Source organism: Staurois parvus, unplaced genomic scaffold (assembly GCF_062004578.1).
Source record: "Staurois parvus isolate SC_StPar_1 unplaced genomic scaffold, SC_StPar_1.0 ptg000447l, whole genome shotgun sequence".
NCBI lineage: Eukaryota > Metazoa > Chordata > Amphibia > Anura > Ranidae > Staurois > Staurois parvus.
The window spans coordinates 202728-219539 of NW_028318243.1; the positions used below are offsets into that span (position 1 = coordinate 202728).

Genomic DNA, 16812 nt, shown 5'->3' on the forward strand with positions numbered 1-16812 from the left:
AGGGGCACTGTCAGTGTCCCCAGACTGGTGAATAGGTGGGAGCCAGCAGCACGGTCTTTGTCACCAGAATGGCAGATAGGTGGGAGCCAGGGGCACTGTCAGTGTCATCAGAATGGTGGATAGGTAGGGGCCAAGGGCACTGTCAGTGTCACCAAGATGGTGGATAGATGGGAGCCAGGAGTACTGTCAGTGTCACCAGAATGGTGGATAGGTAGGAATGTGCAATTCCTATCGCCAGACACCCGGGACATGCAGTTTCAGGCAAGAGGGTTTTTTTTTTTATATTTAGCCTTACTGTGGGCAAGCAGCAGGGTCTAGAACCGATGGTTGGCTTTCTTTAAAAACGATACATGTGACTAACTAGTTTTTTCAAGCAGCGGGAGGGGTCCCCCCCCGGGGGCCACCCTCTGCTACTTTCCTACATTATTCTTGGGCACCCAGGGGCCACATTCTGCTGCTCTACTGTATTAGGTTTTGGGGTTCAACACTGTGCTGTCTGGGGACCACACTGGGTGCTATCAGTATATGGGGGGGCAATAGGGTTGCCACCTGCCTGGGATTCACCCGGACAGTCCCGGTTTTGAATCATGTTTGAAACACAGACACATTATTCAGACCCGGAGTGTGGGCATAGCTTCAGGGGGCCCATGCAGCCACCCTGTCACACCTGGATAGGAGGGTTGGCATTTGTTAGAACCATGTACCTGTATTTTCCTGGGATGGAGGAGATGGGGCTGCAGGAGAATAATGTGGTAAGGAAGAGGAGGGCATGGGATGGAGGAGAATAACGTGGTAAGGAGGAGGACATGGGATGGGGGATATGGGGCTGCAGGAGAATAACGTGGTAAGGAGGAGGAGGACATGGGATGGAGGAGAATAACGTGGTAAGGAGGAGGACATGGGATGGAGAAGAAGGGGGTGCAGGAGAATAACGTGGTAAGGAGGAGGAGGACATGGGATGGAGGAGAATAACGTGGTAAGGAGGAGGACATGGGATGGGGGAGATGGGTCTGCAGGAGAATAACGTGGTAAGGAGGAGGACATGGGATGGGGGAGAATAACGTGGTAAGGAGGAGGACATGGGATGGGGGAGATGGGGCTGCAGGAGAATAACGTGGTAAGGAGGAGGAGATGGGATGGGGGAGATGGGACTGGAAAAGGATAACGTGGGATGGAGGAGGAGGAGATGGGACTGGAAGAGGAGGAGGACATGGGATAGGGGAGATGAGACTGGAAGAGAAGGACATGGGATGGAGGAGGACATGGTGTGGATGAGATAGGATGGAGGGCCCTGGGGAATGTTGGTGGTCAGGGCCAGGGGGACCCTGGTCTAAAGCTGTGTAAAGGGCCCAAAACCAGCCAACGCTTCCACCTGCTGATCATAGAGGCGGACGAAGGATGGAACCGCTCTGTCCGCCTCTATGATATAGGAAACAGGAAGCGATGAGCACACTTCACTTCCGATTTCCCCAGATGTAAATAGCGGCATTTTAAAAAATAGAAATCACTTGATCACACCGCTCTTGGTGTGATCAAATGTTTTTAAGGGCAGAGGAGGGATCTGGGGTCTCACTGACCCAAGATCTCTCCATAAAGAGCGCCTGTGATTGTCTATTGTTGTCACAAGAGATGCAAGGGCCCCACATGCACAAAAACAACGATCATCCCACACATGTGAGATATCACCGCGAACGGCAGATCATGGGCAGTAATTCTAGCACCAGACTTACTGTGTAAATCTAAAGTGGTCACCTGTAAAGGATTTTAAAGCATTGCCTATGGATTCAAAACAATTTAATAGTCCTTCAATATGCAATAAAGCTGCATTTCCCCCACCACTGTGATGTGATTTATTTAATTTATCTCTTCCTTTCCTTTTTCTCAAGATCTGTGACCAATGCAAACACCCAGTGATAATACAGTTGCAAGAAAAAATATGTGAACCCCTTGGGATTACGTGGAGTTTTGCATGAATTGGGCATAAAATGTGCTCTGAACGTCATCTAAGTCACAACAATAGAAGAACACAGTCTGCTGAACATAATACTACACACACATTAGATGTTGCCATGGTTTAATTGCACATAACATGTAAGCATTCACAGTGCAGGGAGGAAAAAGTATGTGAGGCCCTAGCTTAATGACTTCTCCCAGAGCTAATTGGAGCCAGGAGTGAGCCAACCTTGACTCCAATCAGTGTGATGATATTGGATGTGTTGCTGACAGCTGTCCTGCCCTTAAAAAACACACACCTGTTTTGGGTTTACTGGTTTCAAGAAGCACTGTCTGATGTGAACTATGCCTCGCAGAAAAGAGCTCTCAGAAGACCTATGATCAAGAATTGTTGACTTGCATGAAGCTGGAAAGGGTTACAAAAGTATCTCCAAAAGCCTTGATGTTCACGTGTCCACGGTAAGACAGACTGTCTACAAATGGAGAAAGTTTAGCACTGTTGCTACTCTCCCTAGGCGTGGTCATCCTGTAAAAATGACTGCAAGAGAACAGCGCAGAATGCTGCATGAGGTAAAGAAGAATCCCAGAGTGTCAGCTAAAGACCTACAGAAATCTCTGGCACATGCTAACATTTTTTTTGACACATCTACAATAAGGAAAACATTAAACAAGAATGGAGTACATGGGAGGACACCACGGAGGAAGCCATTGCTGTCCAAAAAGAATATTGCAGCACGTTTGAAGTTTGCAAAAGAGCACCTGGATGTTCCACAGCACTACTGGCAAAATATACTGTGGACAGATGAAACCAACATTGAGTTGTTTGGGAAGAACACACAAAACTATGTGTGGAGAAAAAAAGGCACAGCACACCAACATCAAAACCTCATCCCCACTGTGAAACATGGCGGAGGGAGCATCATGGTTTGGGGCTGCTTTGCTGCCTCAGGGCCTGGACGGATTGTTGTCATTGATGGGAAAATGAATTCCAGAGTTTATCAAGACATTTTGCAGGAAAACGTACGACCATCTGTCCGCCAACTGAAGCTCCGCAGAAGATGGGTGATGCAACAGGACAATGACCCAAAGCATACAAGTAATTCAACAAAACAATGGCTGCAACAGCACAGAATACGCCTTCTGGAGTGGCCCAGTCAGAGTCCTGACCTCAACCCCATTGAAATGCTGTGGCATGACCTTAAGAGAGCGATTCGCACCAGACATCCCAAGAATATTGCTACACTGAAACAGTTTTGTGAAGAGGAGTGGTCCAAAATGACTCCAGATCGTTGTGCAGGTCTGATCTGCAACTACAGGAAACGTTTGGTTGAGGTTATTGCTGCCAAAGGAGGGTCAACCAGTTATTAAGTCCAAAGGTTCACATACTTTTTCCTCCCTGCACTGTGAATGTTTACATGTTATGTGCAATTAAACCATGGCAACATCTAATGTTTGTGTAGTATTATGTTCAGCAGACTGTGTTCTTCTATTGTTGTGACTTAGATGACGTTCAGAGCACATTTTATGCCCAATTCATGCAAAACTCCACGTAATCCCAAGGGGTTCACATACTTTTTCTTGCAACTGTATGTGCTCACCTTGTGCATTGGACTTCAATACAGATCAAGGTCACAGCACACGTGTTGCCCCACCTTCGGCGTATGTGGCATCAGCTATTCCTCTTGCTCCTTCCTACTCAGTGTTCCTCACCATGGGTACATCACATGCAAAAATTGAATGGGACCACAATGGCGCTCTCTGAATAGAAACAATTTATTAAAAGCTCCCAAAATCAATACTTACTTTTAAAAAGCACCCACAGTTCTATGTATCTCAGCATGAATGAACCCTGGATCATAGTGATTAGTACTCTGTAACACTGAACTGAAAACCTGTAGGGGGCTATAGAAAATATGGGGTACTGAAGTTTGCTGCTATTTTAATTAGGGATGCACCGAAATTTTGGCGGTTGAATAGTTTCGGCCGAAAACACCCTTTTAGGCTGTTGACTGAAATGAAAAAAAAAAAAAACACTGATACAGGTGCCGAAAAAACCCTGCCCCTCGTTGTCGGCCACCGCTCGGTAGTTAACAGCCTTACCTGAGAAACCATCAATCCCGGCACTGGGTATAGAGATGAGTGAAGGAAAGATGGCTGCCACTCATCTCTATGCCCTTGGAGGACCGGAGCCATGTCACTTCCAGTTCCAGCCATTTTTTTTTTTTTTGTATTAACCACCTCCCTTCTGGCCATTGTATATAAATGGCCGGACGGTGGCAGTGCAGGGTTGGGTGGCCATTTATAAACGGCCTCCCCGCACCCTGCTTGTGCGCGATCTGGTGCCCGCTGTGTCCTTAGGACACAGTGAAACACCGATCGTCGGACGGGACCTCTGTACGAGGTCCTGATCATGTGATCACTGATTGGCCAATCAGTGATCACATGCAAAGTAGTAAGCAAGATGTCACTTGTGACATCATTGCTTACTACGTGTGAAATCTGTGAATGATCACAGAGGTCACATGGTACAAGGCTATTCACAACAGCCTTGTACCGTGTGACAAGCTGTGACCAATCACAGCTCACTCAGTAGTTCTCAATGGCTACAAGAATGCAGCCAGAGAGAAAGAGAAATGATTGCTTTTACATCCTATATGGGTGTAAAAGCAATCCGTGTAAAAAAAAAAAAAAAAAAATCTTCATCACCCCACACAAGTAGTACAGTGTCACCATGGTGACACTGTACTGCTAGGGTGACAGTATGTAAAAAAAAAAAAAAAACATAAATAATAGTATAAAAAAATAAAAATGTAAAAAAAATGTTTAAAAATTATAATTTTTGGTATAAACTAATTTGGCATATTTTTTTTTTTACTAAAAAGATAACGGAATAAATTTTGGCCAAGATTTATAATGAAATATTATTTATTTGCAAAATTTTATAAGAAAAACACTTTTTTTCTAAATTTTTGGACTTTTTCATTTACATAGCAAAAAATATAAAAATCGCAGTGGTGAATAAATACCACCAAAATAAAGCTTTATCTGTCTCAAAAAATGGTAAAAAATTAATATGGGTACAGTGTTGCATGAGCGCGCAATTGTCATTCAAAGTGTGATAGCGCTGAAAGCTGAAAATTGCCCTGGACAGGAAGTGGGGGAAAGTGTCCGGGCAGGAAAGGGGGGAAAGTGTCCGGACAGGAAAGGGGGGAAAGTGTCCGGACTGGAAGGGGGGGAAAGTGTCCGGACTGAAAGGGGGGGAAAGCGTCCGGACTGGAAGGGGGGGGGAAGTGTCCGGACTGGAAGTGGTTAAAGCACTAGATCAATGTTTTTTTTATCTAATGGTTTACATTGCAGAGGAGACTTGATGCTTTACATTGCATGGACTCCAAAGACATGCTGGTAGGTTAATTTATTCCTGTCGTATTGACCCCACTTCTCTCCATAAAGAGGACCTGTCACTAATTATTTCTATCACAAGTGATGCATACCTTCCTTGTGATAGGAATAAAAGTGATTATTTTTTTTTACAGGGACAGTGCAAAAAAACAAAACAAAACAAAAAACTAAATTAAAAAAAAAAAATTAAAATGCCTCCGTCCCCCTGAGCTCGCACATAGTGGTGAACGCATACGTAGACCACGCTCACATATGTAAATGGAGTTCAAACAATACATGTGAGGTATCACCACGAACGTCAGAGCAAGAGCAATAATCCTCGCACTAGACCTCCTCTGTATGTTACACTGCTAACCTGTAGAAATTTTTAACACATCACCCATGGAGATTTTTAAGTACCGCAGTTTCACGCCATTCCACAAGCGTGCGCAATTTTAAAGCATGATATGTTGGGTATCTATTTACTCGCCATAACATCCTCTTTCATATTTTACAAAAATATTGGGGTATATATTGTTGTTTTTTTGTTTTTTTTTAATCAGTGTATTTTTTTCCCAAAAAAAAATTCTAATTTTTAAAAACTGCATTTCAGTTTCGGTTTTTGGCCAAGTTCATTTTGAATTTCTGTTTTCGGTTTCAGCACCAGAATTTTCATTTCGGTACACCACTAATTTTAATGGTGCATTAAAATTTAAGGTTTGACATGTTTGGTCAAACCTTAAATTTACTTGGTGCAACCTTGTCTTTTATATGTTACCAACATTTGGGTCATTTATTGTCATTGTTTGCCTTAAAATTTACTTTAGTGTGTTTTTTACTGAAATTTTATGTTTTCTAGACCTTTGCAGTAATATCATGTGATATAAAAAATTGTAACTACCACCATTTTATTCTCTAGGGCAGCCTTTGCCAACCAGGGTTCCTCCAGAGGTTGCTAGGGGCTCCCTGCCCAATGAGAATCTTCTGCCTCTCAGATGATTACCTACTGACACCAATGATCTTTTCTGTCAGCTATCTGTAATGAGGAATTCAGTTAGGATCCTCTACTTACCCTAAATGTATTGAGCATTCTTCCCTTTTGACCATTATACTGTATGCTTCAGATATAGCAATTATTAGCAGGGGTTCCCTGAAACCAGAAAAGTATTTCAAGGGTGTCTGCTTTCAGAAAATATAGAATGTTTGGGGGTTTTGTGTAATCTTCAGGCCTAAAATGATTTTTTTAAAGGCAAATACATTTTTATTGAATTTTATAAAGAAGTGATTCCATTAAAAAGGTACATGAGAGTATAGGAGAACAACACTGCCACATCATATACAGATAGGATGTCATAATATTAATAGAAAACATAATATAATATAATATAATAGTATATAGAAAAAACAAAAACGAAAATGACTTTTTAAATGGGGCAGCACAGTGGCTTAATGGTTAGCTCTTCTGCCTGGCAGTACTCGGGTCGTTGGTTCGAATCCCAACTACTGCACCACCTGCCTGGAGTTTGCATGTTCTTCCTGTGCCTGCGTGGGTTTCCTCTGTGTACTCCAGTTTCCTCCCACACTCCAAAGACATGCTGGTAGGTTAATTGTCCCCTGTCTAAATTGTCCCTAGTATGTGTATGTATGAATGTAAGTTAGGGACCTTAGATTGTACGCCCCTTGAGGGTTAGGGACTGATGTGAATGTACAATATATATGTAAAGTGCTGTGTAAATTGATGGCGCTATACAAGTACCTGAAATAATAATGTGTGCAAACAATGCAAAAATGGCTCTTGCAGCAAAAGGGTTAAAGTGGTATCAAAGGCTTGTTTTTTTTTAAAGCGGAGTTCCACTCAGATTGTCAAAAAATAAAAGTCATCAGCTACAAAAACTGCAGATGACTTTTAAAAAACAACCACTTACCTGTCCCTTGGTCCCGCGGTGTGTTTTCCGCAGCCCGTTTCACCGGCCGTCCTGTATTCCAGGAGGCCGGCATCTTCAGTGTGGTCACCCGGCTGTGACAGCTTGCTGCACTTCATGAAGGGTCCTGTGAAGCTCTGACAGCTTGCTGCACTTCATGATTGGTCCTGTGAAGCTCTGACAGCTTGCTGTACTTCATGAATGGTCCTGTGAAGCTCTGACAGCTTGCTGCACTTCATGAATGGTCCTGTGAAGCTCTGACAGCTTGCTGTACTTCATGAAGGGTCCTGTGAAGCTCTGACAGCTTGCTGTACTTCATGAAGGGTCCTGTGAAGCTCTGACAGCTTGCTGCACTTCATGATTGGTCCTGTGAAGCTCTGACAGCTTGCTGTACTTCATGAAGGGTCCTGTGAAGCTCTGACAGCTTGCTGCACTTCATGAATGGTCCTGTGAAGCTCTGACAGCTTGCTGTACTTCATGAATGGTCCTGTAGTCTTCTGGGACCTGTCATGTGTACCAAAAGACTACAGGGAGGGACACCTTCCGCTTCCGATCGCCTAGGCTGGAAGTGGGAGCGGGTACCTCTCAAATTCGGGTACCCACTCCCCCCCCCCGCCCCTAAAGGTGCCAATCCTTAATGGGGAGCAGGGGAGCAGTCCTTAAAGCGGAACTTCCCCTCTTGGGTGGAGCTCCGCTTTAATGTTAGATGTTATATAGCTACCTGCTGTGTGTAATGGCTTTGCACAAAACAGTCCTGATCCTCCTATTCTCAGGTCCCCGGCCGGCGCTCCTGGCCATTCCCTCCTGCCAAGTGCCCCCACAGCAAGCATTCAAGACGCTGCTCTGCATGTCCGTTCACACAGAGCTGCGGCTCGGCCCCACCTCTTCTCTCTTCTCATGTGACTGACAGCAGTGGGAGCCAATGGCTCAGCCAATGAGGAGGGAGATCCGATGGGGCTCAGGTAAGTATTGGGGGGGGGGGGCCTGTGGGGGGCTGCTACACACAAAAGGTTTTTTTTTTTGTACCTTACTTCATAGAATGACTACAGACCTGTATATTTTCAAATGAACATTCATCCAAAATGTGTATGAGCATCCGCAGGAAAATTGTCAGTACATTGAAGGACTTGACAAACAGTACTTTAAAGTGTCCTTTGCTTTTAACATTTGATTTTGGAGTGAAGGGACTTTCCTGAATGCAAGGCACACTTACTTTAGAAACTTGTTTGTTCGGTAAATATTTTCCATTCCGCTCCTTCCAATTTTCTTGTCACTGTGGTCAAAAAACGAGCATTGATTTCACCTCCACTGACCATTAGAATATCAAACAAATGCTCTTAAAACAAAACATTTTGAAATTGTACTCAGGAGAATGCAATTCCGGCACCTCCAGCATTAAATTTATGTAATGGCAAGGGGTGCTGGAGGGTATTGATGCTGGTTGTTGGGGGATCTGTTGTCACTGGGGGAGGGGGGGTTTGTTGTTGTTGGGGAAGCTTATTGTTGCTGGTGAGGGATCTATTGTTCCTGGGGGGGGGCTGTCTTATGTTGCTGGGAGGGATTTACTGTTGACGGAGGGGTCTATTGCTAGCTGGGAGATCTATTGTTGCTGGGGTGGAGCCATTGTTGCTGGACGGGGGGGTGTTTTGTTGCATGGGTCTATCTTTGCTGGGGGATCTATTGTTGATGGGGGGTATTTTGTTGTAGGTGGTCTATTGCTGGGGGTGGTCTATTGTTGCTGGCTGCAGGGGATCTAACTGCTTTATTGTTATCATTAACACATTCCATACAAATTTCTTAGCCCCTCAAAATGATACTTGGTTGTGTATTCTCAAAAAGGTACTGGGAGGTGGGTAGGGCGAGGAACCAAGGGACAGAGCTCAGAGGTGGGTAGGGTGAGGAACCAAGGGACAGAGCTCAGAGGTGGGTAAGGCGAGGAACCAAGGGACAGTGCTTAGAGGTGGGTAGGGCGAGGAACCAAGGGACAGAGCTCAGAGGTGGGTAGGGTGAGGAACCAAGGGACAGAGCTCAGAGGTGGGTAAGGCGAGGAACCAAGGGACAGTGCTTAGAGGTGGGTAGGGCGAGGAACCAAGGGACAGAGCTCAGAGGTGGGTAGGGTGAGGAACCAAGGGACAGTGCTTAGAGGTGGGTAGGGCGAGGAACCAAGGGACAGAGCTCAGAGGTGGGTAGGGTGAGGAACCAAGGGACAGTGCTTAGAGGTGGGTAGGGCGAGGAACCAAGGGACATAGCTCAGAGGTGGGTAGGGTGAGGAACCAAGGGACAGAGCTCAGAGGTGGGTAAGGCGAGGAACCAAGGGACAGTGCTCAGAGGTGGGTAGGGCGAGGAACCAAGGGACAGAGCTCAGAGGTGGGTAGGGTGAGGAACCAAGGGACAGTGCTTAGAGGTGGGTAGGGCGAGGAACCAAGGGACAGAGCTCAGAGGTGGGTAGGGCGAGGAACCAAGGGACAGTGCTCAGAGGTGGGTAGGGCGAGAACCAAGGGACAGTGCTCAGAGGTGGGTAGGGCGAGGAACCAAGGGACAGAGCTCAGAGGTGGGTAGGGCGAGGAACCAAGGGACAGAGCTCAGATGTGGGTAGGGCGAGGAACCAAGGGACAGTGCTCAGAGGTGGGTAGGGCGAGGAACCAAGGGACAGTGCTCAGAGGTGGGTAGGGCGAGGAACCAAGGACAGTGCTCAGAGGTGGGTGGGGCGAGGAACCAAGGGACAGTGCTCAGAGGTGGGTAGGGCGAGGAACCAAGGGACAGTGCTCATAGGTGGGTAGGGAGAGGAACCAAGGGACAGTGCTCAGAGGTGGATAGGGTGAGGAACCAATAGACAGTGCTCAGAGATGGGTAGGGGGCAGGGACAAAAGGTAACTCAGAAGGGGAAGTTCCTGCACCTATTCTCAGAGAAAAAAAGCCATATATATATATATATATATATATATATATATATATATTCAGTTGTCATTTATAATTGCTTTCATGTAAATTAATTTATGACAGCCTAAAAATAAATCTCCACCACTTCTACAAGCCATAATTCCACAGACTCCCAAGATGCAATAAACAAGCAGCACAAATGTATTTTCCGTTGCCCCAGTTAGGGACGGAATACAACTTTTGCATGAAGTTTACTTTACTTCTGTTCACTTAAATGGCACTTTTCTTATCATTCACCCTGCAGCTAAAATCAGCCGATGCTGCGATTCCCGGTTTTCCTAATTAATGACAGTAATTAGCAATTAACAGTTCATTAACTTTTAATTAAAAATTGATGCAGCTGATCAGGTGGGTAGTGGTGGCAGGAGACAAATGACAAATATATATATAAAAAAAAAAGTTACTAGGATTACTATATGAACGTTTTTTTTTATTTTAAAGTCCAATTCCACCCAGAACATTTTTTTTTGGATGGTGTGAGGTGAACCCCTTTCTGGTTTTGGTTTCTGGAATATGTGCAAATGAGGTGCTGGACTGAGCTCATCAGTGGGTCATGGGTAGCAGAGGTCAATCAAATTCATATGAGCAAAATGGCTCTGGCGAGGCTGCTGTCAAAAACAATACAGGGTGTCCCTTAGGCTGCATTCACACTTGAGCGTTTTGTAGCTTAAAGCTAGAAGCTCTAAAAAAACTTAAAAAAAAATCAATTGTTCTCTATGGTGCCTGTTCACACCTGATCCTGTGAACAAGCAGCCTAGAGAACAATTGATTTTTTAAATTTGAGTGTTTTTGGAGCTCCAAGCTTCAATCTACAAAAACGCTCAAGTGTGAATGCAGCCTAAAACCTGGGGACATGGAGTATGGAAACCAAGTCCAATGAGTGCGCCACACCAAGGAATTAGTTCCAGTTTTAAAAAAATATTAACTCAAAAAGTTCATTCTATTGCTCTCCTCCAATTTTTTTTTGTGATCTGACATTTTAGTATGGGGAGAAAACTATTCCCCTCATGCCAGGGTACTAGGTGTAATCCTGAACTCCCATTTGTCCTTTCAGCCCCAAATCCAATCGCTGTGCAAATCATGTAGACTTCACCTCCGCAACATCTCCAAGATACGACCGTTCCTAACCTCGGAAACTACTAAGCAACTCATTCACTCCCTTGTTATATCACACCATGACTACTGTAACTCCCTCCTCATTGGCCCACCTCATCGCAGGCTATCCCCGCTTCAGTCTATCATGAATGCTGCTTCCAGACTCATCCACCTTACTAACCATTCTGTATCCGCCACCCCTCTCTGCCAATCCCTCCACTGGCCTCCACTCAGTGTCCTCCACCCCTCTCTGCCAATCCCTCCACTGTCCTCCACTCAGTGTCCTCCACCCCTCTCTGCCAATCCCTTCACTGGCCTCCACTCAGTGTCCTCCATCCCTCTCTGTCAATCCCTCCACTGTCCTCCACTCAGTGTCCTCCATCCCTCTCTGCCAATCCCTCCACTGTCCTCCACTCAGTGTCCTCCATCCCTCTCTGCCAATCCCTCCACTGGCCTCCACTCAGTGTCCTCCATCCCTCTCTGCCAATCCCTCCACTGGCCTCCACTCAGTGTCCTCCATCCCTCTCTGCCAATCCCTCCACTGTCCTCCACTCAGTGTCCTCCATCTCTCTCTGCCAATCCCTCCACTGGCCTCCACTCGGTGTCCTCCACCTCTCTCTGCCAATCCCTCCACTGTCCTCCACTCAGTGTCCTCCACCCCTCTCTGCCAATCCCTTCACTGGCCTCCACTCAGTGTCCTCCATCCCTCTCTGTCAATCCCTCCACTGGCCTCCACTCGGTGTCCTCCACCCCTCTCTGCCAATCCATCCACTGTCCTCCACTCAGTGTCCTCCATCCCTCTCTGCCAATCCCTCCACTGGCCTCCACTCGGTGTCCTCCACCTCTCTCTGCCAATCCCTCCACTGACCTCCATTCAGTGTCCTCCATCCCTCTCTGCCAATCCCTCCACTGACCTCCATTCAGTGTCCTCCATCCCTCTCTGCCAATCCCTCCACTGACCTCCATTCAGTGTCCTCCACCCCTCTCTGCCAATCCCTCCACTGGCTTCCCATTGCCCAATGGATAAAATTCAAAACATTAACAATAACTCTGCCCCTAATTACATCACCGACCTTGTCTCTAAATATCACCCAAACCATACTCTCTGCTCCTCGCAAGACCTACTACTCTCTAGCGCCCTTGTCTCCTGCTCCCATGCTTGTCTCCAGGACTTCTCCGGAGCTTCCCCCATCCTCTGGAACTCTCTACCACAATCTATCAGACTATCCCCTACTCTGCTCACTTTTAGGCGATCTCTGAAAACCTCTCTCTTCAGGGAAGCCTATCCTGCCCTCAGCTATTAATGGAATCTTCTACTCTTCCAACCAGTCTATCCCCCACAGTTACTACCTTTTGTACCGCTAGCCCCTCCCTCCTAGATTGTAAGCTCCAAGGAGCAGGGCCCTCCTTTGCCTCTTGTATTGAACTGTATTGTTGCTGTATTGTCTCCCGTTGAGCAAACTGTTGGCGCTATATAAATCCTGTATAATAATAATAATAACAATAATTCAGTCTCAGGGAGCTTAAGGAAGAGAGAATGTCACCAGCACACTGAAGATCCCCAGTATGAGTCCAAAAGTTTTAATGAACGATCACATAGTTACAAGAAGGCAATGTTTCGGAGTCTCGCAGGACCCTTTCTTGAGGCATGTGACCACTGGGCTTGTCTGAGTATTTCACAAACTGCTGATCTACTGGGATTTCCACACACAACCATCTCTAGAGTTTACAGAGAATGGTCCGAAAAAGAGAAAATATCCAGTGAGTAGCAGTTGTGTGGACGAAAAACGCCGTGTTGATGTCAGAGGAGAATGGGCAGACTGGTTCAAGATGATAGAAAGGCAACAGTAACTCCAATAATCACTCCGTTACAACCAAGGTATGCAGAATATACAAAGGGGGGGAAGGTGCAGCGCTATAAATACTTAATAAACAGCAAATCGGATATATAATATACTGGACAGTGACTGAGTGGTAATGAAATAAGGCCACTGAATAGTGGCTACCAAAGTGAAAAGAGTGCAAAATAAGTAAAAGAGTCCAATGGAGGGGTGCTCTTAAGATCCAAGATGATCCTTATACGTCCAATGATTGGAACCGCAGGGTGATAAGTAAAGTAAAGATTGCGCACTCACCAGATACGCAATCTTTATGCGCATTTGTATATACAGTCACCGGACCTCTGGAATCATCAGACTGGTCTGGTCAGATCTGGTCAGCAACAATTTCCACTGCCTGGCGCTCGGATAGATGCGGCTGCTCTGTGGATCTGGCTGGTTTTCACCAGAGCTCAAATAAACAGAGAAGGCCACATAGTGTGATATCCTTAAAGTATTTATTTCACATACAGGCATAGGATGACATAGGATGGCAGATACACTCCAATGTGCAGAAGATATACTGACCCAGATGCGGAACAAAGATGGCCGCCGGGGCCCCTCGTGGCACCGGCGGTAAGGCGTCCAACCTACTGTAGCTCTCTCTGACGCGTTTCGAGCTAAAGCTCGTACTCATAGGGGTGCAGCTTACTTGGTACTTCGAGCTTTAGCTCGAAACGCGTCAGAGAGAGCTACAGTAGGTTGGACGCCTTACCGCCGGTGCCACGAGGGGCCCCGGCGGCCATCTTTGTTCCGCATCTGGGTCAGTATATCTTCTGCACATTGGAGTGTATCTGCCATCCTATGTCATCCTATGCCTGTATGTGAAATAAATACTTTAAGGATATCACACTATGTGGCCTTCTCTGTTTATTTGAGCTCTGGTGAAAACCAGCCAGATCCACAGAGCAGCCGCATCTATCCGAGCGCCAGGCAGCGGAAATTGTTGCTGACCAGATCTGACCAGACCAGTCTGATGATTCCAGAGGTCCGGTGACTGTATATACAAATGCGCATAAAGATTGCGTATCTGGTGAGTGCGCAATCTTTACTTTACTTATCACCCTGCGGTTCCAATCATTGGACGTATAAGGATCATCTTGGATCTTAAGAGCACCCTCCATTGGACTCTTTTACTTATTTTGCACTCTTTTCACTTTGGTAGCCACTATTCAGTGGCCTTATTTCATTACCACTCAGTCACTGTCCAGTATATTATATATCCGATTTGCTGTTTATTAAGTATTTATAGCGCTGCACCTTCCCCCCTTTGTATATTTACGTCTCGGAAGGTTATATGGTGCCTTTTTTGGTGTACAGCTGCTGCGTTAGTATTCAAGCGCTCGCTTACTCTGTTTTTTTGAAGGTATGCAGAATACCATCTCTGAATGCACAACATCTTGAAGCAGATGGGCTACAGCAGCAGAAGACCACACCGGGTGCCACTCCTGTCAGCTAAGAACAGGAAACAGAGGCTACAATTCGCACAGGCTCACCAAAATTGGACAATAGAAGATTGGAAAAATGTTGCCTGGTCTGATGAGTCTTGATTTTCAGCTGCGACATTCAGATGGTAGGGTCAGAATTTGGTGTAAACAACATGAAAACATGTATCCATCCTGCCTTGTATCCAAGGTCCAGGCTGGTGGTGTAATGGTGTGGGGGAGATTTTCTTGGCAAACTTTTTCAGTCATTTTTATGGGTTGATAACAATTGTTGTTTTGTATAAATTAATTTATTATTGAATTATAATTAGATACTAGCACTGCGGCAGTATTTGGTGTTTGCTTTCTGTCTCTCTGGTATGTTGTCATTAACAATCCCAAGGTAGCATGCTTGGGCTGTGCAACCCTAATTGGTGGATTTTAAAGATGAGGTTTGGGTTTGCCACTGCCATAGGTTTCCATCAAATTCCTGGGACATGAAAATTTTTGGACATCACAATTTTATGGTCAGAATTAATGTGGTTGTAAATGCTCAAGGTTGAATGCTATGCATGAAGGCAAAAAACTTGCTGTGTGCAGCAGCTCCCCAATACTTACCTGAGCCCCATCGTGATCCAGTGCACAAGAGCCTCTGCTCTCCGAGGACTCCCCCTCCTTATTGGCCAGTGAGCCAATAAGGAGAGAGAGGGGGTGGGGCAGAGTTGTGGCTCTGTGTGTGTATGGATACGCAGAGCAGTGGCTCAGGAACGAGTTTGCTTGGGTGCCCCCATAGCAAGCTGCTTTCTCTGGGGGCACTCGGCAGGAGGTGGAGCCTGGTGCATCGGCAGGGGACCCAAGAAGAGGAGGATTGGGGCTGCTGTGTGCAAACAAATACACAGCAGTTAAAAAAAAATAATAACATTGCCCTTAATATCACTTTAGGGAACAACCCATAATACAGTCTACAAATATATGTTGCGCTCCTAAATACTTCTCAATAAATAATAATTAAATTATTACCATTAAATTAATCAAATGTTGATACAAATAACTAATACAAGTGTATACATACCAAAGAAAATAGATTATGCAACTAATCAATCTCCTCCAAAAAAATATCAAAATAATTCCACATGAAATACTCCTCTAAAAAAAATTATTTTGTCAAGTGCTCATAAATCATCTATTAGTGACATGATGTGCTTACTAATACCCTCAATTTCATTTATATTCAGAATACCCTCATTTAATATAATAAAGATAATATAAACCAACTAATAACCCTCAACTAAAACGCATTTAAATGATCCCCATAAATAAAAATAACCAAATGCTCATAAATAACTAGTAGTGATTAGTATGAATCCAAACATCATCAAAATAATAGTCCCATTGAATAAACAATTGTTTGTATATAGTGACTTGGTGCTTGTTGTTCCCCAATTTGTGACTTTTGTGAATCCTTCAAATAGTGAAGATGTGCGCTCACCTCCCCCGATGCCTGCAATTAGGCTATACACGCTTTCCGTTCACTTTCCCTGGAACCTGCTGGACATATACTTTTGCTGGTAAAATTGGGAGATCCTTCCTTTAGGAGTAATAGATGTATCCTCTGGTGGCTGATTATCCCCTCAGGGATTACACACTCCTTTTGTTATCTCAGACCTTCTAATTATCCTCTCCTTGTGTTACTCCGCATGCAGGAAGAAATAGAGGACATAGTGCTTTACCTTTTAAAACATTTTATTCCCACCATCCAAGTATTAAACTCACATTGCACAGGTTTAAATAACGCAATATCTCATTGGAAATCCTCTGCTGGCCTCTGAGTCATACACCTGCCGTCTATCGTGTTGTGCAGCTCCTGACCTATCACAACCCCCTGATGAAGCCACGTGATTGGAGGCGTAACGCGTAGGGGAGGGGCTACGTCATCACTCGGAGAGGAGCCGCACAACACGATAGACGGCAGGTGTATGACTCAGAGGCCAGCAGAGGATTTCCAATGAGATATTGCGTTATTTAAACCTGTGCAATGTGAGTTTAATACTTGGATGGTGGGAATAAAATGTTTTAACCACTTCCAGACCGGACACTTTTACCCCCTTCCTGTCCAGGGCAATTTTCAGCTTTTAGCGCTATCACACTTTGAATGACAATTGCGCGGTCATGCAACACTGTACCCAAATGAATTTTTTACCATTTTTTTGAGATAGATAAAGC

The 16812-nt window shown here is 45.2% G+C and overlaps 1 long non-coding RNA gene across 1 annotated transcript in view; it reads left to right on the forward strand.

The window, feature by feature from the left end:
• The window catches only part of LOC149453584 (uncharacterized), a 54764-nt gene that overhangs the window by 3368 nt on the left and 34584 nt on the right, over nt 1-16812 (forward strand). Inside the window, exon 2 of the long non-coding RNA XR_016314667.1 lies at nt 14532-14738. This is a non-coding gene — a long non-coding RNA (uncharacterized LOC149453584). The remainder of the gene's footprint in view (nt 1-14531; nt 14739-16812) is intronic.